This window comes from Aricia agestis, chromosome 9, assembly GCF_905147365.1.
Source record: "Aricia agestis chromosome 9, ilAriAges1.1, whole genome shotgun sequence".
In the NCBI taxonomy this organism is placed as follows: Eukaryota; Metazoa; Arthropoda; class Insecta; order Lepidoptera; family Lycaenidae; genus Aricia; species Aricia agestis.
The window spans coordinates 563202-576062 of NC_056414.1; positions in this window are offsets into that span (position 1 = coordinate 563202).

Below are 12861 nucleotides of genomic sequence, written 5' to 3' on the forward strand. Positions count from 1 at the left end.
ATATCTTATCTTATATTTTCTTTGTTTTGAAGCAACGAGGGTTTGAGTCCCCTGTACTGATGCTGGAAAGACACTGAGCGTTGGTGCAGCTAAAACGTGTAACCACAAGTCGTCGCGTTTGGAAGATAGGTGCAGTTTTATTACCCGCTCGTGAAACTAGCAAAATCGTGTGACACAGACGTTATGCCTATTAACTTTTTTTAACTTAAGGTATAACATTATTTTTTTTAGGAATTAGGTAGCCCAGTTAATCTAGATTATTTTGATGTATCACACTCTATGCTAATGAATAGAATATAAAAGTTATTAAAGCTTTCCGTAAGCGCGAACAGAGTGTGACACGCGGAGAACACCGATTTTGCCCCCGATTTCGACATTGAATTAACCATTAAACAAAAACTATAAATAATTATAGATGTTTTTTATTGAAATCAGATACTTAAATAAATGAGGAATAACGTGTGTTTGGTCCTAAGGCTGTATGTTTATTAGGGTAGTAGTAAAGAGCGTGTGACCACATTTTGAGGGGCCTCGGAGAATTACTCACCTATTGCTCTATTTTTCTATAATCAATTTTAAACTAGAAAACCTAAATTCATATTAATTATAAATTGAAATTGAAAATATTAATTTAGTAATTATTTTAGATGTGTATTGCGCTAACGCCATGGCGTCGTATCGGTTTATAAACCGCATTCGCAGCTGGCACCGCAGCGCTTCATTTAATTAATATCATACACACACTTCCGGAACTGTCCCACTAAGTAATTCCGTGCGGTCACCCTCGCGGCGCCCGGGGACTTCACTTGCTGAGATATCGAGGACAGCGCCCTTCCTACTGTCTCTGACTACAGAATGTATGTACCATCTCAGAAATTATTTTACAGGTCCATAATAAGCAAAAATGCGTAAGTGAGCCATTTGACTGACCTAATATATTGACATAACCTAATCAAACAAGGTAGCTATAATATCATCTGTTTTGTCCATATGTAATAAATATATCGCAATATTTGGACTGTCCCGATAAGTCCCACCCACGTGGTCCCCCTGCACGGCCACGTACAGGCGCGCGCTAATTTTAATCAACTATTCGCAGTTAGAATATTAATTTTGAATAAACACTTGTGACGTTCATAGTACGCCTCCTGCTATGATTTAGTTGTATGTGGTTGTACGTAACGTTGAGGTTAGAGGTCGTTTTTGGCGAATTAATGGCGGTTATATCCATTTATTTCAACTCCATACTTCGTTACACTTCATTTTGATTTAAATATTAACTAAGGGTGGGTTGCACAAACTTACTTTAACTATAACTGTAACTATAACTGTCAATCAAATCAAATCAAAAGTATTTTTATTCGGAGTAATTTTTTTACAAAAACTTTACCGAACGTCGATACTACGGTGCCTACCACCGGTTCGGGAACTAACCCGGCGAGAAGAACCGGCGAAAAAACATATACAGTACAACACGGTCACATTAACCTGACGCACCACTGGAATGTATATGCAAGCTTCGTAATGACGTCATCACCATGCGTCTAGTTAATTTGACTGTGTTATATAACAATATTATCACTAAGAGCTATTTACAATAGGAATTATAAAAAATATTCTAGTAGCCTGTAAGAACCACCCTATGTAACTTTAACTATAACTTTAACTACAATGCAAAATGTCAAATCTTTGGTTAAAGTCAAAAATGGACGCCATATTTAACCATAACCATAGAGCTCGACAATGCTTTAAATGCACGTGGCGAAAAAAGGAACTAACGCTGTCATCATACAAAAACGCCATTTTTGCAGTTCTCCTTTACCAGCAGCGCCCCCGCCCACGTTCATATAAAGCCTTGTCGGACCAGCAACGTCTTCTGTCTAATTCTGTGGTCAAAGTTAAGGTTAAAGTTAAATTTGCCTTAACAATAACCATAAATTTAATAACTTTAACTTTAACCACGCCTCTGGTGCAACCCAACCTAAAATGAGTATATGCTATAATGCTTATTAATTTAAATGTTAACTGCGAAATAAAAGAATAGCCCATTGATTCGGGTTTTTTATTGGAAGATTTTTCAATAATCTTTTTTACTTGTAAAAATTAACAGGCATTAAATTCACGTCCTCCACAACTATAATATTATGTAAATGAGCATTAGGTGTTATAATATCATAATAATATATTATACTAGCTGTCCTGGCAAACGTTGTTTTGCCATAATATAAAGTATTTCGCTTATTACTATATTATTACTTTATTGAAGTTACTAAATAACTTGTATGGCACCATGACAACGTCCATCGCTATCCCGTCGTACCAAACAATGGTCGCCGTCAGTCTCGAGTTGTAATAATTTACCGTACTATTATTTATTCAACAAAATATGCACGTCTTATCAATATAAAAAGTAGCCAGTAGCCGATTTTCAGATCTACTGAATATTATGCATATAAATTTTGGTAAAAATCAGTAAAGCCGTTTCAGAGGAGTACGGTAACTAACATTGTGACAAGAGAATTTTATATATAAGACTAGCTGTTGCCCGCGACTTTGTCCGCGTGGACTTCAGTTATCAGTTTAGAGCGCGCGATGTCAACAAAATTGGTGTCAAATGCTTTTATTAAAAAAAAAAACCCTGGTACCCCTTAAATCAAAACAGCTGTGCAGTGTGCACATAATATTTCATTTTTTTAAATTAAACTTTATATTTTATGCCAAATTTTAAAGCTTATTTACTATTTAGCCCCCCAACTACACATCTTTACCCATAAACTATTTATCATTGATAGGTTTAAGGTAACGTCACTGCATAGATAAAGTACTGAGTTATTTAATAACGTAAAAAAGAAATAACAATCGAAAAAAATCGAAATTCAAATGTAAGATGATACCACCTCTTATAGAAAGACGTTTGAGCAAGCGTCAGCGTGATGTAGGAGACGCACGGCGCCATCTATTATGATTTTTGGAACTAACTTAATTTGAACAAATTTACGCATTTTCACCCCATTACAACTTTTTTTTTCTAGTAAAAAAGTAGCCTATGTCCTTTCTCAATCTTTAGACTATCTGCGTACAAAATTTCATTACAATCGGTTCGGTAGTTTTGGCGTGAAAGCGAGACAGACAGACAGAGATACTTTCGCATTTATAATATTAGTATAGATTTCGCCCGTATTATTTTATTGAAGTGACTAAATAAGTATGTCACCATGGCAACGTCCATCGCTATCCCGTGGTCGCCGTCAGTCTCGAGTTGTAATAATTTACTATTAAGTATGTCACCATGGCAACGTCCATCGCTATCCCGTGGTCGCCGTCAGTCTCGAGTTGTAATAATTTACTATTATTTATTCAACAAATGCACTTATCAATATAAAAAGTACCCAGTAGCCGATTCTCAGACCCACTGAATGTGCATAAAAAATTGGTTAAAATCAGTAAAGCTGTTTCGGAGGAGTACGCGGCCTAAAATTGCGATACGAGAATTTTATATACTATAACAGATTATGTCGTGTATATTTTCACTACACACGAGAAGACGAGGGCATCTTACGACTTGACAATACATTTTTTGTTGCTGTGTCAAAGAGAGATAAGTTGTGTAACAAAATGAAACAGTAATATAACACAAGTTGGGAACGAGCTGGAAATGAATACCGAGGGATATGATTTATAGTATTAGTGGTTTGAACAGCGCGATTATGCTAATAAGTTTAATATTAATCGTCCGATGGAACGGTGGAACTGTAGCCGGTCGTGTGTTTGAGCGCTTATTAATTTTCATTTCGTTAATTAACAGAGTGCACTTGTTATAATTGCAAAACTCAATCGTTTTGGCTCCCCTTTTGAAATTCAATTACTCCCGACCGAGCCTCGCCGAGCGGGACCGAGCACGGCCGAACATGGCCAAGCTTTATTATACCGGTGCGAATCACATCGTTCTTGATTAAAGCCGGTGTTGTCGAAAAAGGCTTTCCTTGTACCTGGATATTGATATATCTGTGCACAGGGATCGCTTCCGAATTCATCGACGAATACATTAATTAAAACAAAGAATTGTTCATTGTTCAATATTATCTCAATGATAAATAAGGTTTACAACAGCAATTTATTAAAATTTTAAATAAAACAACCGCACGCAAGTAATGAATTATTACGACTATCCGTGATATATTTACACAAATCACTGACAAAAACTAGCTAACAGCCTGCCCGCAATAAATCATACGAGCAACTTCAATTTTAACGAAAAAATATTATAATTGAAATAAACACGAAACAAAACCGGCGCGCGGTAATAAATATCGGGAATAAATCAGGTGCGGGCACGGGGCGAGATATATCCGGTTATAAAAATTACTCCCGAGTATAGAGGGGGGGGAGGGGGAACCGTGACGTCACCGGGGGAAGGGGGGGGGCGCAGGGTTTAGCGCTGCCTGAATACTTCCTGAACATCACTTTACATTTTGTCGCTTTTTTCTTGTGCTTCCGCTCCCGTCTCCTGATACACTTTGGTCGTAAACAAACACTCATCTCAATGAAATGTTTTCCAATAAAATTGCCATATTTTAATTGAAGCTATGATTATAAACCAACATAATAATTAAAGTAATTAGATACCATAATGAGCTTATTTGACGAATGACCGGCTCGGTGGTCGCGCTTATTGTGTATGATGGATGAACATTATTGAATAATCCGCTACGTAAAGCGAAGGTATATTACGTAATACGTATGCCCCTATATGTTTCATACTAGATGTACCCGCATCTTCCTTTTGCTGAACATTGTCAAACGTGGGAGCCAGGAAACGTACCATTGCGGAAGTTGATTCCTATGCAATTGACAGACCAACGTTATTTGGTCGAATATGTCAATTCAATGTTAATTGTGACGTTGGGTTTGACGTAACGCGACCAAACTACTTAGGTCCCCGATTTGCATAGGAATCAACTTCTCTGATAGTACATTTTTCAGGGGGAAAAATATCCGATGTCCATTCCCGTTTCATTCAACTCAGTTTTGAGGTGTTAAGAGCGAACAGACGTACACACATTTGCATTTATAAAATTATAATGGATTATGTTTCGATTTTTTTACAACAGCGGAAAACCATTACGAGTAAAACACCTCTACAATTATAACATTTTTGACAAAAGAACTGTATATTTATCTGTGAACGGTGTACTGGAAGACTAAAGCCTGTCATTACGTCGTTTAAAATATCAACGTCACATTCCGAATGTGGCGCTAAAAACGTAACACGGCGGACCTAAATTTTCCTCATCATGAATACGTAAATAGCCGCCGTCGATAGCTGTCACACTGTAGTGACCGATTGTGACTGAGAATGGTAAAATCTGGCTAGGATGAAAACGTCGCATTAGCACATATTATTTTGTATCAATATTTATTAGCAATAATGCCTACAATAAACTTTATGTCTTTGACAGCTGTACAGCACTATTTAGGGCGCAGTATATTAGGTATGAAAAGAATTGACCGCGTCTGAAATACCGCCCTGCGTTCCCAAACAAAACTCATTGACATGTAGAAAAACTGTTAGGTTCTTGTAACTACTATGTATTCCTAACTATCAGCCGTTTTCGAGTTTTAGCGCGACTAACACATTTGAAAATCCATTTTTATATATAAGATTAATATTTATCTGTGGTCAACACCACGTACGTATTTACTAAACTCCCCCCTCGACCCCCCCCCCCCCCCACAGTAACACAATGAGCGGTAAATTTTTCACCCTCAACCCTTTTCTTCACATTACGCCTCTCTTTTGGATCCCCGGCCGAATAACATTCATGGGCTGTCTGCTACAACTTCCCGTAAATTAATTCACTCTGCAATATCTCGTGGACCGGCCAAGTGCAAAATTCTCGCACGAACGGACCCGTGAAGTTAGTATGGAGCCCTGTTATAATATTGTACACGTGATGAAAACTTCCTAAGCGAGGTTGTTAACTTTTTGGAAACAGGTGTGGTTTTCAAATGATCTCTCTTCTACCGGAACTTTAAATTTTGCTTTAAGTCAGCCTTTTCCACAGTGGGAGATAACGCTCCCTTGGGGGCGTTGGGGGACCCAGAAAAAAATGGGGGCGTTGTGTAGAGGCTTGCGGGGTGATTTGTAATTTCATTTCATCTGGATGGGGCGCTAAAACATATCTTTTTTCTCAAAGTGGGCAGTAGACAAAATAAGTTTAGGAACCCCTGTTTAAGTGTTTTTTGTAGTATAATCCAGCTACAACGGTTGAAGTGATTCAGTCTGGTGAAAGTGATAAACAACGAACAAATAACTAAATCTCGATCATCCCAAAAATCTATAATCCGAAAATATTCATCAAACAAAATATTTATCAACGATGAATGAAGCTTTTTTAAACTGATTTTAAAACCAATTACTTTAAAATAATTAAATGCAAACACATTTAAAGCAATCCGTAGTGACCACACTCGCGTCTAAACCGTTAACACAATACAATTAAAACTTGGAAAAATTCAATTCCACAAAAGTTGGGTACAAACGACCCTCCTCACCGCGCCGGGATCGGACCGGGATCGGGACTGAACGGGAATTAATTAGCCCGATACTGCCGGGATTCGTGTATTTGTTGAGACAGGTGCGTCACTTGACCAGCTGTTCTAAATGTGCATTTATTTGAAAATCCATATCCTACTATCCTATACTTCCTACTAATATTATAAAGGCGAAAGTTTGTTTGGATGTATGGATGTGTGGATGTATGGATGTTTGTTACTCTTTCACGCAAAAACTACTGAACAGGTTTTAATGAAACTTTACAATAATATAGCTTATACATCAGAATAACACATAGGTTACAATTTTAACCGACTTTCAAAATGGGGGAGGTGTTATGTTCGTTTTCTTATATTCAACGATTACTCCGCCGCTTGTTAACCGATTTTCAAATTTTTTCTTTTGGTATATATGGTATCATCCCAATTTGGTATTATATTCACAAAAGTGGTGATCTGATGAAGGATCCATAAGTAATCGAGGGAACTCCTCAAAACTTATAGGGAAACATGTGGTGACTTCGGTTTCGTGAGAAGTATTCTAAGCATATGCTACCAACAAGTAAGATTTGGCACCGATATATACCTGGTATACCGTGGTTGGGAAGGTGCTGAGAGAACTCCTGATTCTTTATAGATACAAGTTTGGGAGTTTCGGCGTTGTTTTAAGAACGGAAAGCATATGCTACTATGCAAATTACATTCATCATCATCATCATCATCGCCACTACCATATTATACCATTTCATAGTCTTTTAGATCGAGACTCGAGTTTGTCAAGCGATAATAAAAAAAAATCTATACCTACCTAATATTATAAACCTGAAGAGTATGTTTGCTTCAACGCGTCAATCTCAGGAACTTCAGGTCCGATTTAAAAACTTATCTCAGTGTTAGATAGATCATTTATCGAATAAGACTATAAGGCTATATTATATTATCACGCTAAGACTAATACGACCGAAGAAACTCAGGAAAATGTGGAAAAAACGGGGGAAATATTTTTTATGGGAAAATGTACGGTTTCTGTAAAATTCCTAATTTACGCGGGCGAAGCCGCACGGGACATCTAGTTAATATTATAAATGCGAAATTGTTTCTGTCTGTCTGTAATTACCACTATACTGATTTTGATTTAATTTGGTATCCAGATTCTTTGAGTCCCGAGAAAGGGGCATATTGTGACAGTTTTTGTTGCAGGAAAAATGTACGTTTCCCACGAGATAAACGACTTTTGGCGCAACAGAGTTGCGGGCGTCATCTAGTGTTTTATCAATTCATTAATCGGTTATGTTTTATATTCCAAGATCAAAATTGTATATTTCTGAACACTACGACTTACGAGCAACCCTTTCGAATTGAAATTTTCTACCAAATAAAACGTCAGCAAAAATTATTGTAACTAGCTACGAATACTCGTAGACCGTCTACGTGGGCATTCTCGTAGACCGCCTACGCCGTAGTCGTGCTACGCTGGACTGACAAGCTACGTGCATAGAATTTTCGCTTTGATGCAGACCTGTCTGGTTATTATATATTTCTTTATTTGCTTCAAAATGTACCACTTTTGAAGCAAATAAAGAAATATGAAATATGAAATATGGAAACTATCTGACCCGGCACACGTTATTTTACCATACATATTATATGCACAATTTTATGTATTAAGATAATGAACGCTCGTTTATACAACGAATTGCACATCAAAGATTTTCAAAACATAGCCCTACTTGGCAAGACTTATTTTTACAAACTTAATATTTGAAGAAGTACAGAATACACTAGCTAATTATATTGTCATGGCCATATTCTGAATTCGAGTCGTCTGACTCGAACAACACAAAACCAATCAGTCGAGAGCATTATTCATTTGAAACAAATTAAAATATGAATGCATTGACGCGGCATGGCTTTGTCCCGTGACGTCCGGAGTTTTGTTCCTGATTAATAAATTTATTATCAATATTCCCAATATGGCGGATGATGCATCCGATGAAGCTTTAACAGGTTAATAATACAGAAGCGGTCGCCGGTTCCGGCCGGCTGGCTCTGGGAACCGATAACAATATCAACTTTTCTCCGAATATTATGGCTTTTAAATTACTTTTAGGGGGAAAAGCTGGAAAAGATAATGGTTTCTCGATCGTTTCAAAGTATTTGTCGGAAAAATTATTTCAAGGAAATGAATAACGATGTATTACTTAAGAGAAGGCTTAGTGGAAAATTATATTATGGAGTTGTGAATGCCTTGACTATCCTTCGCTAAGCCCTCTTTACATGTCAATTATTCAATTAAATACTACTACTATACAGGGTGTAACAAAAATAAGTGATAATACTATAGGGTGTGTACGTGTTCCTTGTAGAGAGTTCACTGTGAAAGTAGCAGCGCTGAAAGACCAAAAATTTTTTTCACTTTTGTATGGGGAAACTCGTGACGCTCGTGCCCTTGTCCATACAAAAGTGAAAAAAAATTTTCGTCTTTCAGAGCTGCTACTTTCACAGTGAACTCTCTACAAGGAACACGTACACACCCTAAAGTATTATCACTTATTTTTGTTACAGACTGTATAATAATACTACACTTATTAATAATACTACACTAATTATTATTTGCGATTGCGCGCGGCTCCGCAAGCCTGAACATTATCTTGAGATAATCTTTTATTTTCCCTAGATAAAATCGTCCTATATTCTTCCCTGTGGTTTTCTCGTGGTTCTTCTTCATGTTTAGTGTGTGGAGTAGAAATTTTATCAAAATCGGCCCAATACTTTCGGGGCCTTTTCGGTGCCAACAAAAAAAACTTACAAGCATTTTCTTTGTATATTAAGAAATTTTTTCTATAGTCACTGGATTTCGCTGGTCAGTTTTTGACGTAATATCAGTAGTGTACTAGTGACGGCCGAACATTGTTCTCGCGAGCTCCATTAGCCTCTCGCTAGTCGCTAATGACCGCTCGATGGTGCTTCATTTTACACCATTACAAAGAGTTTTAGTCTTTGAATACTTTTCCACTACCACTTTGGATTTCGTATGAATTTATTCACGTCAAGTTACTAGGTACATTCCGCCCTTAAACATTTATTTCATATTTCATTTAATATTAAAGCAAAAATATAATTAAGGATTTTGTGAGTGTTTCAAGGGCCTACCAGTTTCTATTATTGATTACGCCAAAAAAGACTAAAAAAATTATGTTTGTTGTATGGGAGCCCCCTTAAACTTTAATTTTATTTTAGTTTTAGTAGCGGCAACAGAAATACAGAATTTTTAAAATTATCAGAAGTCTAGCTATAGTGTTTATTACGATACAGTCTGGAGACAGGGAGACAGACAGACTGACGGACAACGAAATCTTATTAATAGGGATAGGCTTTTACCATTTAGGTACAGAACCATAAAATTTTACAAAATAATTTAAAAACATCGATTTATTTGCCTTTTAGCATGCATAATGCATATTATGGTGAAGTTCGTTAATTTAAATTCCAACCGAGCTGTGTGAAGTTGTCGCTAGTCGTTGTGGTATTCATGGAGCATAGAGCGCGGACACTTGGGAGCGAAGTTTGGAAAAACCGAGTAACACGTCGTTTTGGGGATGCAGCTTGCATAATGTCGTCCATAGGCCACATTATTGCTAGTAGCAATGTATTTTAATGAAAGTGTTAATACTATGAACCAGGGTGATATATTGGTGGAGTGGAAATATTACTAAAACTTTACTCAGCAAGGCAGGACGCAATAATAAGAACATATAACATTGATGGATCGATAAATGATTTGTTTGATAACAAACACAAAAATTATATAATAATGCAGAGAAAGAGAAATTATTAGCACATAATTAATTGTGGTAATACGGAATACGGGTTGCCAAGGATAATATTCGCTCGCCACAATGGGAGGGTTCTGCTGATTTGCCGTTCTTGTTCTTTCGATCCAATATTACCGATTTTTCAACGTTACTTGACTCAGTCGAATTCTTGACTATATTACGATCATAATTTCGACTTTCGAACTTTACAGCAAGAGTATTAACCATTTATTTTAGCAAAGTGTCTTCATATTCATGCTCTGTCATCACGTGCAAAGTCTTCATGATGAGACTGACAAACAAACATGTTGATTGTTGATACAGGCCACAGGGCACTGTACCCGACGTCATAAGATATTGACAACCCCCCCTCCCCTCGATCCCCCTCCATCCCTGCAGTCCTCTATCTATTATGTACGCGGGCCGCGCTACATAGTACTACATATTTAAAGCACATAACTGTCTCCGCGAGGTTTTTACTGAACTCTGTTCTCCTGAGAGTACGTTCATAAGTTTACAATGTTATTACTTGCTAGCAACAAAATGCATAGGAACGAAATAAGATCGACAAAAACAATCAAAGACCGGTGCAGACTTGTTTTCTGATTGACCCGAGAATAACTAATCCATACTAATATTATAAATGCGAAAATGTGTCTGTTTGTTACCTCCTCACGCTAAAACCGCTAAACCGATTTTAATTAAAGGTATGGAGATAATTTGAGTCTCGAGAAAGGACGTAGCAACGTACAGAATTTCCGTGGAAACGAAGTTCCGGTCATCAACTTGTTAAGTAATATTAATATATCTAAATATAATATCATGTACCACGTAATAGCTACACCATTACGCTATAATACAAGGTTAAATAATAATATCATGTAGTACGTTATAGCAATTAGGCTACAATACTAGGTTAAATCAAACTTACAATACGTGACAACAAGTTCATCATTATCCTGCTCCCGAAACAAACCCCTGAAAGGTCAGAAGAAGGTCAACCGACCCGGAATTGATGACGTGCAAAAGGGTTAAGAATGTTGATCAACCGAAAGTATGTGGGATACATATCGAGTGTCTCTCTACTCACATGCACTGAATATCTCTGAGCCCGTACAAGAACCGAAACCTTACTTCACTTTTAAAATATTTAGAGCAAGGTGAGTAAAAGAGTGTCCTTTGCGACAAGTCAATTTTTATAAATTAAGTGTCTTGTGAACAATAAATGTTAAATAAATAAAATTTATAAAAACGTATCATAATGGTAAGAAAGGAATTAAGAATGAGATACGACTTATTTGAGAGTCAAAAGAAATACACTTCCTATATTTTTTTGTTAAAGAATTCACTCAGTATTAATGTGTGTTGTAGCACGCAGACAATATTCAATTAGACCGTGGAATCCTCTACTGATAAAAGTTATTACAGCCCTATAGAAGTATTCGTTTGAGACACGGCTTCCTGCTGATGATGGACGGCGCTGATTGGATCCGCTTAGGCGCTAATAACTCGCTCAGTATCTCATCGACTCACTAAACGGGTAAGGGCGAAAATTGAAAAACGCAAATCTTATTACCTACTCAAAGGCACGTTATTAAAAATGGGGAACCCTTTCGAACATCAAAAGTTTAACTAATTTCCTACAGTTTTACATAAATATTGATACCGGCCTCCCCTCCTCCCCTCTCCCCGGGCCAATGGACAACTCTGTCACGGCCACCGCTCCGAACTTTGTATGGTTAATTTGAAGTTTCGTATTTTTTAATAAGCAAATTTTGTTCGCTCAGACGGACAATGATATTTTTTGTAATAGGTACTACAATTCTATACTTATAAATAAATAATATTATAATCTAAAAAAACATGCTAATATATTTTCTATTAAACATTTATTAATAAACATTTCTGTCGATATTCCACTACTGCAGTTAATATTCAGTTTAACATGATTTCCCCGGCGTCCACTCGGGTGTTATTAATCACAAATAACTAAACAAACACATTAATTAAACAACTAATTAAGTTAAGCATTAGGTAAATTAATATAAACATCTATGTTCAGTTTATATGACTGCAAGGCGCAGCGCGCGGTCTTCTTAGCGAAAATTAATACTTTACTCGTCGGAGAAATATTTGCTTTTCACAAATACGAGTCGGTGCCGTTTTGATTATAATATCAGCTTTCATAAGGACTTCCGCCGTATTGTCGCAGAAAAGCAAATGACTTCGGAGTATTTTAATAAGATATAAGTCAACAGAGACGTGTTAGAAAAAGAGTGTGATAAATCATTACCACAGAGTATTAACGAAAATTACCTAAGCTAAAGAATTTGGTTTTCTTGACGTCGATTCCTAGATTAAACATGGCCGCAACTTCCCTCTCCTCCTGCTCACTTTGAATTCCTCGCTGAAGGGCTGATTACAGCTTCTGAGTAGAGTGGTGAGACAGTGCCCTCGGCCGAGCACATCTATAATATAAAAATGAGTCGCT